General features: G+C 33.7%; 1 long non-coding RNA gene across 8 annotated transcripts in view; it reads left to right on the top strand.

Annotated features, from left to right (window-relative positions):
• Positions 1–419: 419 nt before the first annotated feature.
• LOC142641309 (uncharacterized) overlaps positions 420–19,771 on the top strand; it is a 34,130-nt gene continuing 14,778 nt past the window's right edge. Inside the window, exons 1-6 of one of the 8 annotated variants that reach the window (XR_012845379.1) lie at positions 420–2,198; positions 2,470–2,578; positions 5,571–5,665; positions 17,492–17,610; positions 17,713–17,795; positions 18,494–18,785. This is a non-coding gene — a long non-coding RNA (uncharacterized LOC142641309). The other 7 variants (XR_012845373.1, XR_012845382.1, XR_012845374.1 and 4 more) reach the window with 7 other exon arrangements.

The raw sequence follows: 19,771 nt of genomic DNA, 5'->3' as shown, positions 1-19,771 counted from the left end.
CCCCGGTCTGTCTCCTCTAATGACGCAGTCCCATCAGCCCCCAATTACCGAGAAAACAACACCAAAGAAACCCCACCATCATTGCAATCTGAGGGCAAAGACTACCCCCTATCATCAAGTCTAATCAACGGCCATAACTCCATCATAGCAGTAACCCATGCCATGAAAACGACACGTATTCCAATTTATATCAGCCAACCAATCAAAATTCGTACACAGTTTTAATTTTTTCTCCAGAAAGCTTCGTGTACTCTCTTTTGCCTATTTACCTTCCCCCAAAAACAAAAAACACCAAACTAAAAACCCTTCACACACACACGCACACGCACACGCACACGCATTGACACAGTTACCGAGTCCTGATGGATATTTGATAAGAAGGGGCACCGAGGCACAACACAAACAAAAACAGAACAAAGCAACAAAGTCCCATTAGAGTCAAGTGACTCTTTCTCTCTAGCATTAAAAAGCAAACCCCACTCTTTTTTTCTATCATTCTCTCACCCTCTCTCTCTCTGTCTCTCTACTTTCCTTATTTGGCTGTTTTTGGTGAGTGTTGTCGTCGGCACTGTTTGATTTGTTCTGAGAAAAGTCAGGGGCTCTGGCTGTGTCACCGACACCTGTACGTTCTGCATGAATGAGAGAGAAAAAGGGTGAGAGAGAGAGCAAAAGAGAATACAAAGCGAGAAAATAGTGAACGAAGAAAGAAAGAATTTTTTGTTTTGGTTTCTTTTTTCTCTAAGGGAGGGTGTTTTTCTTCCTTGGTCAAGTCTGAGGGGAAAATAAAACCCTAAATCCTGATTGGAGTTTTTTTTTTTTTTTTTTTCCGAGTTTCACACAGAAAGAGAATGGAATAAAAGATTTTTAGTGAATTTTGTGTGGTTTCCTTAAATGGGTCTCGCTGTGTTCTCAGATCTGACTCTTTCTTACTATATCATTTTTTTCATAGTATTTCTTCTTTCGAGTCTGTATGGTGATTGGTGGGTGTTTTTTGTTTCTACATTTGGGAAACTTTCTGTCTTTACTCATTTCATTCCTCTTTTTTTGAAAATTCCATAATATATGCGGTCTCTGGGACATAGAAATTGACAGAAGAGAGTGAGCACACAGAGGCACTTGGTATAAGTCTATACTATTGCTTTTGCGTGCTCACTTCTCTTTCTGTCACCTTCCAGTGCCGGATTAGATGCCAAGAATCTTATCTCTCCGGCCTGCTTTTGTTCCAGATCCTCTCTCTCTCTCAAACATATATACATATATATTTTCTCTAATTTTATGGGTGGATACTTGTTTATTTAAACTTTCAAGAACAGCTCGAGTAGACTGACAGTGTAGTGTTTATTGTTTGAAATTGACAAATAATTTTATGTTTAATTATTAGTATATGTTTTATATATTGTTAATTGTTTGAAGGCGTGACTTTTGAGGGTGTTCTCTGAGAAGGTACGCCTGATTACTGTGCGGATTAGGCGGCAAAACATGCTTATAGCATGGGACCATTTACGTTATATAGGAGTAGTAGTATGGTCCTAATACAATTGACTTCTCTTGCTCCTTTTTTTCCCTTATTTTTTTTTTTTTTTTGATTTCAGATCTTTGATAGTTAGTACTTAGGATCAGTATTTACATGTTTGTGACTATGTAGTGCCATTTGGTTTATATTTTATTCCTGCGCATGCGATTTCCACTCGAGATTTGGTTCTGATTGGAGTTTGTTCTTACCTGAATCTAGCCAGAATCTGATTGCTAGCTTGTTCTCTCAGCTCAGATACATATTTATTTACTTATTTTTCGTGGGTTTGAAACCCTATTCTAGCTATAAGAGGGTTGCCTTTTGATAGGAGTGGATAAGGGTTTCCTAGGTCTGTAGTTTAGTCAAAATCTGTTTAGTTACATACCTACTACTATATATTTGGATATATATATTATTGAGTTTTTGGAGAAAACAAAGAATTTCAGTCTAATTTGTCATTTTTTGATCTCATATATTGTGATTTGATGGGTTGTATTGAGTGAAGAAAAGATGTGAACTCTTTGGGTATGGTTACGATTATAAGAATTTTCCAGATTTTAAGGAACTTCTTCAGTTGTTTTGTTTGCAGGCAGACAGGAAATATGGTTTATTTTGAGGAACCGTCAACTCAAGTATCGTGCACAAAAATCTTGTCTCAAAAGAAAACGTGTGAATTAGGTCTCGGGTGTGCTTCCTATAACCCACCCTATATTCATCACTGCCTTGCCTATTCAGCTTCTTTTACTGGATTTCAGCTTGTTTTGTGTCTTATAGACAGTACTTTTTACTCATAATTTACAACCACATACTTACAAGTTCATAAAGACAATGTATGTTTTAGTCTTGAATCTAAACTTTCCAGACTGAAGAGTCATTGTTTCTTCTTCATTATGATTTGGGGTTTGCTATTTCCAAGGTGCAAATTGGTTAAAAGTTTGTTCTGTCTCTTTCCGCAGCATTTAAACAATAATGGTTTTAGTGTGTGGAGTCATTTCATGCGTTGAATTGTGCTGTTAAATGCTTTCGGTTGCTAGATGGACTGTTCAGATAGCGTACTTGGCCAAGGTAATCCCAATTGCTTCAATATTCTTGTCTGGTTGTTAAAAGTTGACATTGCTTGTACTTATTCAGTACGTTCTATACTAGAGTTTCGTATTCCTAGGCTTAATTTATTCAATCCTTCTTACTTTATTTGTTTCCTTTTTTTGTTGTTGCTACAGTTAGTAGGAATACTTTGCTTTAGTGTGTAATTCTACAAATTTTAGGAATTTAAGCTCATGTGGTTTTTCTCTTTAATGTTTAAAGTGATCATGAAATTATGTGTTTTCATATGATGAATAAGGTGTTCGTTAATTAATTGAAAATATAATATCCGTTGCGGATTACTTTTGGCTGGGTTTGCTATTTGATTTGTTGCATTTGGGGGTTTGTTTAGAATTTAATTTAAATTACATAAATAAGCCAACAATTAATCATTTTGGGAGATGTTGACATCTTATCTAAGTAGTAAATTATACTCAATTGACTGCTGCATAATGGAGTTTGTTGTTGCATTCTGTCAAGAATCCTTTGATTTTGGGTAATACTTTGGTGCAGAAAACTTGTGGACATTGATTTCTTTTTTCTTTCATTCGTTTGGTATGATTCTTATAATTTATAGGTAACAAATCAAAATTTAAAAAGAGAGTTAGAATAGTAGTTGGTAGATACCGCTAGGAATGGAAGAGTAGTTGGATATATGGAAGAAACGTTAAGAAATGCATGCATCCTTTATATACTACATGGTTCTTATATTTTACTTATACAAATATCATGGGTATTTTTTAATTCTACCTAATGTAAATATGTAATTATTACATGCCCATATAGATGTTTTGTTAGAAATATAAAGGTGTTCACGTAAAGATTACAATATAGATAGAGGACCGTGGGCTTGCAATTATGTAGATGCCCCACTAAAATAACTACTGTTGAAATTTTAATTTAAGTTATCTTAAAACAAAGTTATTTGAATTGGAGAGAATGTTTTTGCTTGAGGTTTAAAGCAGCTTTGTTTTGACATTTTAAAGACCATCAACTAGTTTTCCTTCTTTTGTTATGTGACTGAGATTCACAAGATAGTTTTGGGCGACGAAAGGAGATACCAAGAGGAGTTGTAGAGTTATTTTCTCTCCAATTATTGATTGGGGAATGGACAAAACCTGCATCACGGAAAATTAATCCTTTTTTTTTTTTTTGTATGGATATTTTAAGTGAGAGTCAGGAGATTCGAACTTTAGTTATCTCTATTGGAAATACTAAAAAATGTCACTTGACTTAAGACTTGAGCTTTAGATTAATGAAGCATGTAGTTGACAAAGTATTTGTCTTTTTTTTTTCTTTTTCAGGAAATATTATTCAAAGGAATCCTAGAAAAGTAGCAATATTGGTATGATAGAAGTTTTTGAAATTCTACCAAAAACCTTATACCTCAATTATTTGACATCTTTTCATGTTTCCAAGGAAAATATTTAAGGTTTTTACCTCTTCAATCCCAACTTTCCACCAATTATCGAATTATATAAAAAAAAAATTCATGAAATTCTAAGCCTTAATGGTTGAAATTAGATATATTTGAAATTGTATGTTCCTTAATATTTCTGCTTCTATGATTTGTAGTCGTGAGAATAATAGTTGTTGCCATATATTTTGGTTGGAAATAAGAATGCTTAAAAATTTTGTTGTTTTTTTACCTCAGTCTTTTCTTTTTAGATGGATGGAATAACTTAAGAGTTGAAAAAGTATGCTCCATTCGTAGATGGTCAAAGTGATCTACTACATAATAATGTGAATTCAGTTTGGCCAAGGAAAAAGAAGAGAAAGGGAGGGTGGGTGTCGTTCAACTCTGTTCTGAATAGGTTGCTTTCACATCAATTTACCTCAACCATGTTGTGAATATCTTTGAATCACCTAAAGACTTAAGACAACTCAACCTATATAAATTCCTGTTTGTCTGGCTACAGGATAGTGTTATATATATTTTCAATGAATGAAGTTCCTATTGATTTCTACATTAAAATAAAAACCTTGCAAAATAAAACTCAATATATAAATAATGTAAAGTTCTTGAATCTACAATACGGGAGCTAGAAGATTATGAAAAGTTAGCCTAGTCGATGGGTTGGTGGGCTTTGAGAACTGTAAATTGCATATTTGGGCATTTTCAAATTTGAATATATAAAATCAACAATGAGGAAGAAGGCCAAGCTAATGGGTACTCTTGAAGTGTGATCTTTAATCTTTTTGTGAGGCACCATATATCTGTCATTAAATGATCATACGATGTTGTGGAGGGAAGGATTGGAGAGAGGCCAGTCTTTCATCCTGCAAAAAAAACTTTTGATTTTATGTGATGCTCTTTATATTTGACAATATTTCATGCCCCACAAACATTGCTACCTTTTCAGGGTTTCTCATGAATAACATTTCCTCTCTCAAAATTTACTGGTAGTTTGTTTTAATCCTTTGAAAAATAAGTCAAGCTATAAATAATATGTTGTCATATTAGAGATTTTGGTTTCAAACCAGGTACTATATGACTAAATATTTTTCCATTAGAAGATGGGTTAAGAAAGTTTGCTTTTATGTTTGGTTGCTTTTGTGTCTTTAAGATCATCGTAATTAATAACATCCTTACAGCAAGGAACATCATCTGTGACAACTGGGATTAGTTAAGATATTTAAGTCTTTGCTCTTTTTGGTTAATGCTTACTTATTTTTCTAATCTCTACATTAAGATGAGAGTAGTGAAATGTTTAAGGAATGCTTTGTGAAAAGCTTATATGTTTGTAGTATAATTGTTTCTAACAAAATCCCAGGAATATTACTTACAGAAACAAACAAAATTCTGGTAATATTATTATTACATTCTTTTCTCTTTATTTGTTTGTGCTTCCTTTCTAATCTCTGCGGCAAGGCAACATTTTTTTTAATGGTCAAATATTATTATTTATTATTATTATTTATTATTATTATTATTATTTAAAACTCCTTTTTGTTTTGAACGTTGAATGCGCAGATTGCTTTATAAAAATGAAATTTAGGAGTCTCCCAACTTTGCTGCGACAAGGTTCTTTCAAGCTTGCTAATTAAGAAAATGAAGCTCCTTTCCATGTAAGCCCCCTATGCTTGCATTACAATTTCAATCTGTTATGTTCATATTAATCTTGTCCAATGTATATGGTTACTATCATGAAATCACAATTAGGCCATCCTAGTTGATGGATTTATGCCCAAGCCGAAGTTATGGCACATATTTTTCCATAAAGCTCTATTTTCAAGCTTCATAAGGTCCTAAATAATTTTGAATTGCTCATCAAAAAGTTTAATTAGGGATGTTTTCAACTGTAATTGAACCTTTGGAGACATTAATAGAACCTTCAACTTGTTATGCAAATATTGAAGTATTATTAAGTCTAGAAGATTTGTTGATGTTTAAGATTTTCTTAGGAGACATTAGTGGTGTATCTTGGATATTGTGGGTCCTACTATATGTTGCCTACCCTGAATGTGTGGACCAGAAAGCTAGCGAGTTTTCTGCTATTGCCTTGTTTTATAGTTATATATTTATAGTACATTAAATAAATTGGGGGTGGCTAGAGCCTAGAGGTCAGAAGTACGGTGATAGTGGGTGGAAGATGTTAATTGTGGACAATTATATAAACAATCAAGAACCGAAGGAAAAACTAGATTAAGTGTCCGTTTAGAACCGTTTATTTAGTTAAAATTGAAAATTTTTTACTAAAATTATAGAAAAAAAAGTTTTAAAAAATAAGTTGAATAGTACAGTAACACTCACAAATAGTATCAAAACGTGCAATGAAACCAATATATAGTATTAAAAAGTGCAGCGAGATTTAAATTTATAAATAATAGCAAAAAAAAGCTGAAAGTGGAGATAAGCTGAAAAATTTAACTCAGCCAAAACACACACTAAGGGTCTGTTTGGGATCCACTTATTTTGCTAAAGCTGAAATTTTTTTGTTGAAAGTACTATAAATAAAGGTAAAAATTAGCTGAAATAGTACAGTGAAATCCATAAATATTTTCAAAAAGTGCTGTGAGACCCATAAATAGTAGCAAAAATATGCCTATAAATAGTAGCAAAAATAAGCTGAATAGTAAAATAAACTGGCTTTTCAATTAGGAGCCAAATGAACACCAAGGGTCCATTTGAGATTTGCTTATTTTGCTGAAATTGAAAACTTTTTACTGAAAACACTGTAGATAAAGTTAAAAGTTAGCTGAAATAGTACGCTAGGATCCATGAATAGTATCAAAAAGTGCAATGAGACCCATGAATAGTAGCAAAAATAAGCTGAATTGTAAAATAAGTTGGCAAAAATAATCTTTGCCAACTTATAGTTTTGATGTGGGATTTTCTTGGCACCTTTTATAGTTCGTGTTAGTTACTATTGAGTTTTAGTATTGTGTGTGTGTTTTTTTTTGGTATTAATTTATGTAGGTTAGAAAGTTGTTAATTTAAATATAATTAACGTTGACTAGAGTAAACCCTATTTCGTAAATTCTAAATTTTCTAGAATGGGCTATCCTTGGTTGTATCAAAGGTGCATAAGTCTTATCTTGTATTTAAAGTCATTTTCTGTATTTAAAGTCATTTTCCTATTTGATTTAGAAAATTTTAAGTACTTCTCTTTATTATTAGTAATCTGGTCTTTCTAGGAATGGGTTATTTAGGTGTCCTAGTCCTCCCAAGAAAGGATCTAGCAACAGCCTATATAAAGGCTTCATTGTAATCAATATTTGATGGTAAGATTGATTTAAATATATATTCTTTTTTATAAGTAAGAAATATTTTATTAAAAATGGACTATGTCTTGCATAAAGGCACCAAAGAGCCAAAATAATTACAAAAGATAAAAATAAGAGGCATAATTATATACAAGAAGAAAGAGTATAAACATTGGAGTGGAATGGAATGACTAAATGTGAATCCCCAAACTCGAGCACAATCAAACAAAGTGCCCACAAATGATGCTAAAAGCTAGTCCCCCAATCTCTATTTATCCATAAACACGCGGCTATTGGTATAAGGAACTGGGGTATAAGATCCAGTTCCGGCGTCATTGGTGATCCAATACAAGTGGATTGACTGATTGACTTAGCAACATGGTAAGCTGCTTGTAGGATTATCTTCTCGATCAATTGTGTACTCTTGAGTAAGGTGACATCCATGTGATTGATTATGTAAGGAAATATATGGAACAATTTTTTAAGTTTGGAGTAGTTGAAAGTGAATATATGACAACTGCTTGATTCAAGAGTAGGTTGAGGTATGATATAAAAATAATGTTTGTTTTTTTGAAAGCATCTAACTTTGTGTGAGTTTGGTAAAATGTCTCAATTAAGAGGACTTTTTAGTGATCAAAAGACTCCAATAAACATGAAAGTAATAACATCATAAAGTAATTTGGATTGAAAACTATAACAACTAAATCAGATGTCTCATGTATATTTTGAAGATCTTGAACATGCTATAGATATGACCATTTAGTTTGAGTTGCTTGTAATGTTCAACGGAGAAATCTATGATTCTCAAGCCTAAAGATCATGTTGAATTTATTATCTCAAATTTGTTGTTCCAATGAACATAAAATAATTATTTTTTTCATAATTATCAAATATATGATTTAGAAAATAATATTTCACAAAAATTAGATTTTACCATAAATAGAGTGAAAATTAGGAGATATAACCTCATTGGTGCTTCAAAATCATCTCATAACATAGAGTGACGTGACGAAGTTGAGATGCAAATTAAGTCACTCTCTTGAGATGATATGCACAGTCTACAAAATTTTTCGATGTAGTAGGCCAAGAACTTTGCCCATCTTTCCAATTGGAAAGAATAATTCCACTAGAAATATGGTTTGAAGGTTTCAAGCAAACATGAAAGGAAAGAAAGCTCCAACTCAAGCTTTTTACCCTATGTCAAGGAAATTTTTTGATCTTTCTTCATTTCTCATTCTATTCACCTATTTAACCCCAAACAACCACCAAATACATTCAACATCCAATCTTTCATTACCTCTTAGGGCACGTTTGTACATTGAATGGGGATTACGATTAGAATTGTAATCTTTATTACTAGGAATAAGATGTGTTGTAATGGAAGTTGTAACATTAGAATATAATTTAAGATCTATTTTTGAAAATATCTTACTCAAACAATCATATTTCCAAGAAAATAATATGTTTTTAAATTTGAGAGAGATGATATATTTTTTGATGATTTTTTATTTCCCTAATTGTTTTGTGTATAAGGAAAGTTTGTTTATTTGAAAATATATTAATTTTAGAAATTATTATACACACACGCACAAGAATAGCTATTACAACCCTTTTAGAGAGGAATAGTTATTCCTCATTTTAAATAATAGTTTTCTTAAGGAATAAAAATTTCCTGTAATAAAAACATAATCAAATTACTGAATACCTAAACTATATGAATAAATATCATATTACAATGTCTATTATAGTCTGCTAAATATGCCCTTAGACATCAAACCTTAATCAAGAATTATCACTGCGCATCCTTAGCATGATGGTCATTCCAAGTGGTGTAATATTACCAGAAGTTATATTATGTGTAAGTTGAATTCAACCAACATATAGTTTTTATTAGCTTAATTACACCAAAATAGAATGGTTTGCAATGGAGAATATTATTTTGAATCTGTGGAAGACACATTTCTTGATGAAGGAATAATCTGAATTTGATTTGTTTTTTTTAGGGGTGGGGGGGGGGGGGGTCTTTAAAGAAGATTATGTCCTTGTATTGTCTATTGCACTCTGGTATTGATGTTAGTTGCATGTTTTGGTATCACAGGAAATTTATATAAAAGTGATTGTTTGAACAGAAGTTTTAAGTTGGTCAAATCCAATAAGTGATTTTTGAAAGAACTTGTCAGGTTAGAACCAAGTATATGGTAAAGACAGAGCTAGAGCAGTGGGTAAAACTACCCAGCCTTCTAGCAAGTTTCATTTATGAAAAACATATTGCATAGTGTGTTGCTCCCAAACTGCTGCTTTATGGATGAATGGGGTGCAAATTTCCGGATCTTATTGTTTCTGTGGGGGAAACATGACAAGCACAGAAGAGAGATTGCTTATGAGTTGTGAGCAATTGATAAGATTCAATGGTTGATAACTGGCTTCTACTAGATATATCAACAATAGCTTTTGCAAATTTTAGATTGCCATTATGAATTCTGGTTAGTTTGATCTGTAAATCAATCCTTTGATTCTTAATTTTTCAATCATGTAATAATCAGTCCCCTCAAGGTAGTCAAAGGTGAAAGGCAACCTTAAGGCGCCAAGGCCTTGTATCGTTGGAGGCATGAGGCAACAAAACTTAGTTTGGTTGCCTCAATTTTTCAATAAATGTAATAATCAGCCCACTCAAGATAGTCAAAGGCAAAATGTCATCTTAAGGCACCAAAGTCTTGTTTTGCTTGAGGCATGAGGTAAAGCAAGACACCAAATTCTTAATATAGTTATTATATATATAGAGGACTTTTATATTTTGGCTGTGTACATATGGAACTTAAATTATATATATATCTTATGTATTGAAATAATATAGTATTTTAATGAAGTGCTTTTGACATGTGCTGTAGGAAGAAATTAGGTCTATTGACTGATTTTAAAATAGGCTTAAGAAGTGGATGAGAAATAGTCTCCACTACCTTGGATGAGAAATTTTGTTGAGCAGTGGCAGAAGAAGATTTCAGTAAAGAACTTGTGGTAGGATTTTGCCTCTAATACCAAATTGACTAGGACAAGCTGGGGAATGTCTATATGTGGATGTTGTGGGTTTTGGATTAGGAGAATTTGTGAATCTAAGGTTAGAATTGTTGAAGAAAGGGTTTTGAAGTTGTTATAGGAATTCAAAAGATGGATTGATGAGTTATTTGATGGCTATTTGATATAGAAAAAGTATATGAGATTTTAGGGATTTGATAGATATAAGAAAGAGATTGATTTGGGGTACTATGGAAGAAGGAAAGTAAATAATTATTTTATGGTGTTTAGGGTTGTATGAACTATGAATAGAACATGTGAATAATATCACTAGAAAGAGAAGAAAACTAAGAGGAAAAAAAAGATGAAAACATCACAAGAAGTCAAACATGCTGCAATGCTTAAAACACCCAATATTTATATTAATGAACTTCATTGCACGTCGAGCACAAGTACATAGAAAACTCTTTCTTGTATTAAATAGTATTAGGACAACTGGTTTGACTAGTAAACTAAAAAACCTAATAAAAATTAACTTGGACTCGAGAAAAATAAAACCTAAGATATTAAGGATCTCAATCAAAAATTCAAGGCTCAATCAAACCTTCAAAATACCTTAATTTGCAGGAATTATAGAAATTATAGATTTGCCCCTAACTACAAAATCAATGATAACTGATAAAAAAAAAATGATGACTGATAAAACAAAATCCAAATAAAAAACTAATTTATTTGTGTGGACAGCAGCTTGGGGAAAAAAATTCTCACCATCAAGATAGGCTTTTCAATGGCAAGGGCATCCATGTTAGTAGAGCCATGTATTTAGTACTATGGCTTCACAAAAAAACTATTTTATCTTTTTTACCTTTTTACTTTACAAAATACCTAATATCAGTGGTTTTATTTTAGCTTTCAACATAATAAAATAATATAAATAACACAATAAAATAATATATTCACTACAATAAAATAATATATTAGCTACAAAGTAGTGTGAACACATGAATAAAATAATATATTTAATATAAAGTAATGTAAACACACAATTTAATAATATTTTGTTTTTACCTATGAGCTATTGTGCATAACCACTTTTTGGCTGTGCACTATAGCTCTGGAGCCAAATTATTTGGTTTTGGCTCCACCAATGTAGCCATAAATTTGTATTTGGTAGTGCTAAAAATTGTAATATAGTTTTTTAGCACCACCAATACTAATGCTCAAGTAAGTGTTGTATGTGTCGTTGTAGCTGGGAGACTGTGGATCTCCTCTTAATTCACTATAACATGGCTTTCAAGTTATGGAGTTTTATCTTTAGGGTGTTTGGAGTTTAGTGGGTTTTACTGAAGAATGTCCTTGATTTATTATGTGGGTGGCGATGTCATGGACCAAATTTGGATATTTGGAATCTTATCCCTTTATGTTTGATGTGGACTATATGGAAGGAATGAAATCGGCATAGTTTTGTATTTTTTAAAGACATGTCTTCTCAAATACAATCATCCTTCTTTAGTTCTCTTTATGAGTAGTCTTTTGTATCAAGTCTTACTAATAGTATTTCTATTCACTCCTTCATAGAATCAAATCATATGCAGATATTCTTCCATTATAATGCTTTAGGATACTTCGTGTTATTTTCACAATGTAGTCTCTTTTTAATAATATTATTTTTTCCTATAAAAAAAACTAATTTTAATCCTAAAACTCTCATTCCAGACCTTCAAACCCACACAACTTTTACATTAATTGAACTTCACATGGACCCCATAAAACAACTGTTGAATATAAAGTGATAGCAAATCAATCTTCTACTCCTGCATCATTCTCCTCTGGTTGAAAAAACTTGACATCAAGTTTGAAAGAGTTGAAGTGTAAGGATCTTTGAACTTGAAACTTGTACCAAATTTTAAATCACTTTCGGAAGAATAAAGTATGTTTCTTTCCCACCATATTGTCAAATTCATTTGGAACAACCTCTGAGACCCTCTTTTATACTTAATAATAACTCTGGAATTTAATACTGCCAAATAATCATTGATATTATTACATTACCAATCAATCTAGTGGCACAAAGTTTTCCAAAACTTCTGTCGTGATTTGATGCATAGTAAAAGTATTAAAGTAGCATCAGTGATGAGTGATTTCCTAGAGCTTGATTATTTGAATCACTAAGACGTTGACAACATGCATTGATTTTATCTATTTCTCTTCTGACTATCTCTTAGTCTGCCAAAGACTGTTTGTGGTTACTGTAGCGATTGCTGCTCCATCACTGCTTAATTGGTGAAAAATAATCCTCAAGTTTCATTACCAATCTACTGATTCTTGCCTCTTAATTTATTCTTATGTTTCCTGTACACCTCATCATTTGTCTTCCGCTTCTTGAAATTTTGTTTCACTTTTTTTCCCCTTGCACTTGTTATTTCAAACTTGCCCATGTTTTTCCTTGAATATGGATGGAGTTAAGTCTAATTATTGTTTGATTTTTCTCAATTACATAGGTATTTTCTCCACTATATGCATCGCATCCTTGTTAAACTCCCATGGTCAAACCAAAATAATATGACAGGTGTTTAAGGGAAAAACATCATGGCAGATTGTCACAATAGTCCTTCCTAATAACACTCAGCCAAACACCTGCTAGGGATCTTTAGCTCATAAATTTAACTTACAAGGTAAGGTTTAGGATGACACTCATTTTAAAGTTTAGGGTTGTAACACTAAGCTTGTCGGCTTTCTTCTTTTTAAAAGCCAATTTGAGTCGGGAACTTAGCTTGCAACCCAATGCTGCTGCTGCTAGTTCCTCCGCCTATATAGCACCATTCCCATTAGCAGTATCATACTTTTCCTCAAGTTCTACTTAAACCCTATATATGTAACTACCTCAAGCGCCATAAGACTCTACTCAAAGCTTGAAAATGATAGTATCATCTACAATCAACAAATGAGATATATTTAAGGCATCTTCATTCCTTCCTTCTGCTGTAAGTCTTGACCTTGTTGAGTTTCTTCTTTTTAAAAGCCAATGAGTCAGGAACTTAGCTTGCAACCCAATGCTGCTGCGAGTTCCTCCACCTATATAGCACCATCCCCATTGGCAGTATCATACTTTTCCTCAAGTTCGCCTTAAACCCAATGTAATTACCTCAAACACCATAAAATGCTCCTCAAAGCTTGGAAATGATAGTATCATCTATAGTCAACAAATGAGATATATTTAAGGCATCTCCATTCCTTCCTTCTGTTGTAAGTCTTGACATCCTTCCCCATCGCTATCCATTTAATCATCTAGCTAAGGACTTTCCATAATTACCTATGTGGGTGGGACGGGGAGGACCACACACACCTGGGGAAAATGTAAGATACTCGAAGATATCAAGACACTCACAGTAGCAAAAAAAGAAAAGAAAAAAAAGAGAGGGGATGGGATGGGATTCCATTCACGAATATTAAGAATTTAACAATGGATATGCACATACTAATCCATATTTTCCATTTCTTCCTAAATCTCTCTCTCTCTCTTAACATATAAAGAATGCTATCCTAACCTATATGGTTGTAGGACTTTTCAATATCAACCTAGCAAATGATTCCTTAAATCTTGTCATGAACTTTGCTGTCTATGCCTTCATTTGCTATGAGTATAGAAATTAGGATTTGTCTCCCTTCTACAAATGTTTTGTTTACGAGTCAGATACCAACTTGCTTGCCAAGTTCTTTAGTCTGTTGACCAACACCTTTGCTAATAGGCTAGGAGTTTTAATCTCCAAAATTTGGTCATAACTTTGGACTTCATATCTTAATTCCTTCCAAACTTTTTCCACACCCATGAAGTTGTTGGTTAGGATTTTTCTCGCTTCTACAAATGCATTTTGCGAGTTAGATACCAACTTGCTTGCCACTCACTTTGGTCATAACTTTGGACTTCATATGTTAATTCCTTTCAAACCTTTTCCACACCCATAAAGTTGTTGGTTTTTATATTATCATTAGAATTGCTATGAAAATGATTATATCTTCCAAGCCTTTGCGTCTGTGCTTGTTCCTCTTACTGCAAAACAATTTGTGAGTTGATTCGCTAGCTCTCTAAAACTTAGGATCATATTTTCCATTGATTTCTCATTTCTTTGACTTTCTGCTGATATACCTCTTTTTTCCTTGATGATTCAGATCATAATTTCTTATGAATGCAACTCAAATACTGCTGATTTCATGTCTTGTAAGAAGACACTGTAATCTAAACACCAATAACAAAAGAAAAACAATAAGTAGCAGAAAAGTTGAGAGAACAATGAAACTAGTATTGAACTCTTGATAGCCTAAACAGCATTAAGTAATCAAAACCAAGCCTCGGCCTTCTACAAAAAATTTGGAACCAGACTTGATATCACTGGAATAACAACTTTGGAAATTATATTCCTATTTTCTAAGTACTTAGAAAATACCATTAACCTTATTAACACTAGTGTACCAAGAAATATAAATGAGATTTCCTAGAGCTGATTCTTTGACTCGCATATTAATGGACTTGAAAGCATACATTAACTTTATTAATTCTTTTATGATGTTCGATCTGTGAAATATTTTTGTTTCTCAATGCTGCGACAATTGCTTTTCTTGTTTTTATTAGTAACCATTTGTTCATTTATACATGTTGCATTGCTATCGTAGTTGAATTGATCATTAATATATTCCTGGCCCTTAGGCCAAAAGAATATCCAGTTAATATGTTTTTGACCTATGGTGTTGGGGAGATAGTATATTAGGGAGACTAATTGAAACCTAAATATAATATATAAGAATACCACTTGACCTTAAACCTATGACTATGGCTTAATTTTTTTTTTATTATATTAACTCAACTTCTTTACTTATCAAAAATTTTTCTTCATGTTGTACTTCCACTCACCTGTGTACTCTAAATAATCTCCCTTTCTTGTGTGAGTTATTACCTTTTTGTGAACTTCAAGACATCTATGATTTTGGGCCACCTACAACTACTATTAGCTCCCTTTCATCCACGGGGACCCTTTGTCCATGAGAACCTCTTCTTTGATCTAGCACCATTGGCAATACCATATTGTTGGACCTTTTAATAATAACATTTATATAAGTTTAATTTGTGTTCTTGCCTTATGCTATGCACACTTGTGTGAGCTCCAAGTACATGTGCACCTCGTCCTTGCTTTAATTGCACAAAAAGATTGTGGCCTTGCCTCATACCACCATGGGCTTGAATCTGATATCATTTGTTGGGGGAGATGGTATCTTCAGGAGACTCCAATTGAGATGTTACATATAGGACCATTTCCTTAACTTCTTTACCTTTTCTCTCTCTCTCTCTCTCTCTCAAAACCAACATGAAAGTGTTTCCATCATTATTTGTTTGGCCTAAACTAATTGTCACCATGACCAAAAGTTTGGGGTTGAAGGTATAACTTTAGGGATATGAAGCTATAATTGCTAAATGTGCTTGAAAATTTTCTTTTTTGGAGATGATTTGAATTAGCTTCTTAATGGCTATAATGAAGCTACGAATTCCTTCATACTTAAATATATTCCTTCTACTCTAAGAAGCACGGGTATGGATAGTGGTATGGGTTTGATACAGGTACACAAGGATACAACATGTCTTGAAAAACCTATGGTACGATACATTGGGATACATGCATTAATTACTTATAAATATGTTTTATTTATATATTGTTAAACATATATCAACTTAAGAACAATAATGGTTAATAAAGTGAATTCATGACTATTAAATGATATTTAGAATACAAACCAAGATCCAAAAGAGTAAATAAAAGATAACTAAATAAGTTTTTAACATTTTAACCAATATATAAAAAAATGTAAATAAAAATTCTTACAAGTTTGGGCTATCTCTCACTACTAGGGGTTGTGTTACAACATTATCTAAACCGTATCACGGGCGCATCCTGGACGTATTGATACTTAAAAAAAAATTTCGACTCGGTATGTATCATAGTGGTATTTGGTATGATACGTATCGTGTATAGGTATGCGAGCAAAAACATCCTTCTATTGAAACGTCATTTGTTAAGCACATAGAGGCTAGCCATCAGTGAAGGAGAAAATTCCGTGGACTACTACAAATGAAAAAAAAATTATGGGGAAAATAATTACTTACATTGTGTTTGGAAGACACAAGGGAGAGGGTAAGAAAGGAAAGGGGGAGTGACTAGAAAAGGAAAGGGAAGATAAAGGAAATAAGTTTTCCATTGAAGTGTTTGGTTTTTAGGAAGGAAATGGAGAGAAAATGTCTTATTAGTGGGCCTCACCTCTAAAAGTCTTTCTTCTCTCTCCTTTTCCTCCCAATTTGGGAGGAAAGAAATTGGTGGGTCATGGAAGAAAACACATCCCTCAATTTTCCTTTCCCTTACCCTATTTATCTCAACCAAACAATGGATTTATTTTGCTTTCTCTCCTATTCTTTCCTTTCCCTCTGCTTCACTGATGCCAAACATAGCCTTAGAAATTTTAATGCTTTGTAATGGTTGAAAAATTTATAATTCTTGTGTTGGTGATTTTATTTTCTGCATTCCAGGGTGACTAATAGGAGTTCCCAATAGAAATGGCTAGGCCATCTTACTTAAGCACCACAACAAAATCAAGATATGAAGTACCAACTCTCCCTGTAATATATGCACAGGCTACCATAAAAAGAGAATACATCAATGGAGTGATCAGACTGATTCACAAACTCAGGCTCTTGAATTATTTGTTGATACAAATTATAACATCCATTAATTTTTTTCCTTTTTGAGTCCTTTATTTTCTTGGTTTCTTGTTAATGGGTGTTAAATTTTATTAATATTGCAATTGCATGATAGAGATGCTCAGATTTTATTATTATTGATTTTTTTTTTTTGCCTCATTTATGTATGCATGCACTTACTTAATAGCATAGATATGTTCAAGGAGTTGTGGTGTCCAGCGAGTGCGGAGTGGAAACTTGCAAAAATATTGGGCAAAACATGGAAGTGGACAAATTTTTATGGGATTGTCATATATATATATATATATATATTTATATTTATATTTATATTAATCAAAATATAGCCTCTCAATGCATGGTTGAGGAATAATGTGTTGTTGTGCTTGAGGCATTTGATCCATGCTGGTTTTGTGTGTGTATGTGATAATTTGCAGGATCTAAAAGAAGCTAAAGTGAAAGCTATTTGGAAACATGTTCTTGGAAGCTCTTCTCAGGTTTGCATTCACGGGAATTAAATGCTTTGGTGCTTTCCTATTCACAGCCTTTAAGAAAAGTAAATAATTGTTTGTAAGTTTCTTTACAAATCAAAGAATGAAAGCTTTTATTACAGTTGTGGCTATTTTTAATTTGATTCTGCCTTTTCTTTTTTTTCAAGAGACCTTGGTGTGGTTGCAAATGTCTTTTACCAAAAGCTACAATCCGTAGGTTTGAGTTCGAGATTCAATATTATCAAATGGGGTAAGGCTGCTTTCTAGAATTTATATTTGAGCAATGTGTTAAAAAGATAAATCTCAAAATAAGATTCCATCCATTTTTTTTCTTGTATCTTCGTTTTTTCTAATTGAAAATTTTGTGACTTCCACAATTTTTTCACTAAACGGCTCAATAGTTGTTGTATGTTACATTGTCCTTTTTTATTGGAATTATTGGAATAGGGTGTTCAAAAGGTTGAGCCTTGGTGCGATGATAAATGGCTTTTACCAAAAGTGACAAGTCGTAGGTTTGAGTATGAGATTCAATCTCTCCAAATGGGGAAAGGTTGCGTACGAATCACTGCTTATCATAGGCCCTACAAAAATGGGAGTTTTATGCACTGAGTGTGCGTTTGGCATTAGCTTAAAAAACCAGTTTTTTTTTCTTACTATTTAGTTTTTTTTTTGTAGTATTCATGCGTTCTATTGCATTTTTTAGTACTATTTATGGGTTCTATTATATTATTTCAGTTACTTTTTAGCTTTATTTACAATACTTTTAGTAAAAAAATTTCAATTTCAGCTAAATAAGCTGTTTTTAAATAGCCACCAAGTACAAACTTATTGGAATATGATGTTAAACGGCAGCGGTAGGATAGCATGCACTAGAAATGCATTTGTTTGAGAATGTTAAGTGGTCAGAATATTTTAAAATGATTATTGTTTTCTGTGGGGCCTTGGCAGGAGGAAGTTACACGGTCGGTCTTTCTACAAGGTAGATTTGTAGCCCAATGGTCATTGGGCTCTAAGGCTGCGTTTGTTTCGGCAGTAAATAGTTTCCGGGTGTAAAATGATTTCAGCTGAAAACATTTTCGGGAAAAGAAAATATTTTTAGGTGTTTGGTAACATTTGAAAAAATACTTTGAAATTTTTTTTCAGGTGTTTGGTTGTCATCTTGAAAATATTATAGAAAATGCATTTTGTATTTGTTGCTCACATTTTCTCACATTTTCTTAGCTTCCAATCAATATGTAAAAATCTTTTCTCAGATAAACACAGAACAATCAAATCCAAAAAAAAAAATCATCAACTTTGGGAGAGAAGAAGGAAGAGAGAGAGAGGAGAGATCGCGCGATCGACGGCGGTGGAGGCTTCGATCGCGCGATCGTCGCGCGGCGGAGGCTTCGATCGCGCGATCGTCGCGCGGCGGAGGCTTCGATCGCGCGATCGTCGCGCGGCGGAGGCTTCGATCGCGCGATCGTCGCGCGGCGGAGGCTTCGATCGCGCGATCGTCGCGCGGCGGAGGCTTCGATCGCGCGATCGACGGCGGCAGAGGCTTCGATCACGCGATGGACGGCAAAGGCGAGATCGCGCGATGGACGGCGAAGGTTCAATCGCGCGGTGGAGGCTTCGATCTCTGCTTGATCGCGCGGTGGGGATCGATCTTTGCTTGATCGTGCGGCGTTGGATCGATCTTTGCTTGATCGGCGATGCGAGGCACGGCTCGGACGGCGAGATTGCGCGGCGTTTGGGCTGGCCGGAGTTTGGCTGAGGTGAGCTTGGAGATGAGTTTTGGACTGTGTGAGGAGTGTGCTGAGCTCTCTCTCTTCAGGTGTGATTTCCGGAAATCGTTTGAAGGTAAAATCAAAGTGGAAACGATTTTCCGTTAGAAAGGGCTGATTTTCCGGTCAAACTGGAAACGATTTTCCGTTGACCGAATTTTCCGTGGCTGCCAAACAGAAGGAAACGCGTAAAATGATTTCCTGAAACTGTTTTCAGTCCAAACAAATGCAGTTAGTGTCACTTCCATCCTTATTGGTGAGAAAATACTGGGTTCGATGTCTCATACCTTCTCCTAGCCAGAAAGGAAAATGGGGTAGGAGTCAAGTATAATGGTATTTGGCTAGTTGATCCATACTAAGATGAAGGACTAGCTTTCATTGAGAACATTCGGAAAATTAAGAAAAGACAACAGTTTTTCCAAGTTTTGTGGTAGCTAAAATGTGACCACTAGTAAGCATT

Source organism: Castanea sativa, chromosome 1 (genome assembly GCF_040712315.1).
Source record: "Castanea sativa cultivar Marrone di Chiusa Pesio chromosome 1, ASM4071231v1".
NCBI classification, from domain to species: Eukaryota; Viridiplantae; Streptophyta; class Magnoliopsida; order Fagales; family Fagaceae; genus Castanea; species Castanea sativa.
Note: the sequence above shows the minus strand (reverse complement) of the source record. Positions and strands in the feature narration are given on the sequence as shown.